Raw genomic sequence first — 2,703 nt, 5'->3', positions numbered from 1 at the left:
TTGTTCATTTTATAATGTAAATTAGAAATAATTGATTGCACTTAGCCATATGTTGATAAATAATGTTCCTAAATATTTTTGATAAAGTATATTTGATTTTAAAATTACTCTACTATTCTATTTTATCAAAATATCCATTCAAATCTATCCATATTACTTTATAAAATCCCTAATTTCTAACCCTAATTCCCAAATTGAATCAGAAACCCTAATTTCCAAATCCCAGAAACCCTAACCTTGGCTCCCTCACCTCAGTCGCACCCCACTTCCTTCCAACCTTCCTTCAGCGTAATGTTCAATAGCAAAACAGAGAGCAGAGCGTGACGGAGAGATGAGAAGGGAGAGAGGAAGCTGCGCTCTGCTGCCTCACCGCCGCCTCCTTCATCGCGCACTACTGTCGGCCTGGAATCGCCGCCACCACACCTTGCCCGCCTGTCGCCGCCATTCCGTGGAGTCCGCCCTGGTGCCGGTTGAACAGGGATGAGGGAGTGGCGTCGAGAGAGAGATGCAATGGAGGTCAGAGGGAAGAGCTGCCATCACCGTCGTCCCGTCTATGAAGCCTGAGCTCGCTTTGCCATCCTGAGCTTCGGCGCCGCCGTGGAGGAGAGTGGAGTAGTCACCGTCGTTGGAGAGAGGGAGAGCCAGAGGAGAACAAGACGTGTGAGAAAGGAGACGCACAGGGGAGGAACCGTTCCTCTGCCGCCGCTATCGCCGGAATTCCTGGTCACCGTCGTCATTCATGGTGAGTCAGTTAAGTCATAGCCATGAGAACCACCATCTCTGAACCTTTACTGCTCTGAAAATACCCTGTATCTACCTCTGATGTTCTTGGCTATGTCATGTTTGTTGGGGCTTGTCTCAATGGAGCCACTGGCGGGGTGTTGCTAGGAATCGCTGCTGCCCTGCTTCCGCTAAACTTAGGTTTAACATCCATTGGCCTGGGTTAGCCTTTTCCCCTTATTTCTGCTACAATTGCATGCTCTATTCTGCCGATTTCTTATTAAACTGCTTGTTCCTGTTTTAATTCAAATTTGGCTTGTGCTCTGTTTTAAATTTCCAGAGCCGCTTCTGCTTTCGATTCTATTGAATTTGAAATCCTCGTTTTGTTGCAACCATGATCACTGTTGTGGGAGCTAACGCCGCTGCTATCTTGATTGAAACTGTTGCATAGCTAGTATTGGTCCAGCCAGCCGCCTCGCTATAATCCCGCCTCCAGGTTCTTTTAATCGCGACATTGAGGTAGGGGGTTTAAAACGATTTCATTTTAAGAATGCCTACAAGGTTTATTGAATAACTGCAAATAGATTTAATAGCTGTGAGTAATTGATTGATTATGTAATTATTGAATTGTGGCTGAAATTGTGATTGGAATGGTTGAGATTGTGATTTGGAATTGTTGATTTGTGATATTGATTGATTATGTGGATTGGGAATTGCTTGATGACTGATTGTTGAGAATTTTTTAATTTTAATGGGTTATGTTGGATTTGTTGCCGTTGAGTTGTTATTTGGTATATTGTAATCTTAATGAACTTGGTCGGTGATTGATTTGGAATTGGTTTTGAGGGGTTTTGAAGGGTTGGATTTTGAATACTAAATAGATTGCTGAAAAACTGATTTTTGAAATTAAAAGGTGACTTTGGAAGTGAATCAGTTATTCAACGATAATCGAAATGATATAAGAGCAAAGGCTGCGTAAAGTATAATAAAAGTTGTTGTTGGGACTCAATTTTGAGAAGTTTGAATTAACTATAGAACTAGTTATGATTTTTCAAAGTTAAAATGTAAAACTTGATTTTCTGCATTATTTTTAAAGGAAGCCAGAAACTTTTTGAAAAACTATAACTATTTCTGTGATTATCGGAATTGCATGAGACCAAGTCCGGATTGAGCTTGGGGATATAGGGAACTGGACTGCTAAATTTGAGACTTTTTCACTAAGTTTATGATTTATGGTGAATTTTTGAATCATGGATGTCAACTTGATTTGAGACTTTTAACGCAGCAGCAACTTGATTTCTCTATTGGAAATTTTAACGCAGCAGCAACTTGATTTCTCTATTGGAAATTTTGCAGTTTGAATTTTGAAATGAAAATAATTTTAAATAAAACTTTATTCCTATTATTTTAATGCCGTAAAATTTCAGAACAATTGGACTTGTAGTTTTAAAGATATGAATTTTTGAAGGATGATGCATTATGCAGAAAAAGCCAGATTCTGTTTCCTTAAATTAGTAAATTTGGGAGTTTATAACTTTTGATCCTGGATAGATATTGAGATGCAACTAATTGGAGGTGAAAATTAAGTATGTTTAGTATATGTGATTTAAATTTCAGGATTTTCCATGTTTTAATAAGTGAGTTATGGGACTTGGAAGAGGTTGTGTTCAATGATTTGTAAAACAGAATTCTGCAGAAAATTACCTAACTTCCAAGCTACGTAACTCCTTCATTAAAAATGGTATGACCCTGGAACCAATTGAGAAAGAAATTTGGATGAGTTATGTTTAACCACATTAATTTTAAAGGTAGTTGGATTTAATTTGGATTTTATATGAAATTTTAAATGTTATATGGTGCTGCTGTCTTCTGGTTTTAAAACACTGCAGAACAGTCACGGTTTTGCTTATGTTCGCAAAGATAGAGATAGTGAAAAATTATGATTTTTGATTTAATATAAAGATTAATCCGAGACGGTCGCAT

At 38.1% G+C, this 2,703-nt stretch overlaps 1 long non-coding RNA gene across 1 annotated transcript; it reads left to right on the top strand.

Moving 5' to 3' along the window:
- Positions 1–873: 873 nt before the first annotated feature.
- Positions 874–1,393, top strand: LOC140182707 (uncharacterized). Its single transcript, XR_011878759.1, has 2 exons — positions 874–942; positions 1,061–1,393. It is a non-coding gene; the product is annotated as an uncharacterized lncRNA (long non-coding RNA).
- Positions 1,394–2,703: the final 1,310 nt, after the last annotated feature.

Source organism: Arachis hypogaea, chromosome 20, assembly GCF_003086295.3.
Source record: "Arachis hypogaea cultivar Tifrunner chromosome 20, arahy.Tifrunner.gnm2.J5K5, whole genome shotgun sequence".
Taxonomy (NCBI): domain Eukaryota; kingdom Viridiplantae; phylum Streptophyta; class Magnoliopsida; order Fabales; family Fabaceae; genus Arachis; species Arachis hypogaea.
This window is presented reverse-complemented; position numbering and strand designations above follow the sequence as displayed.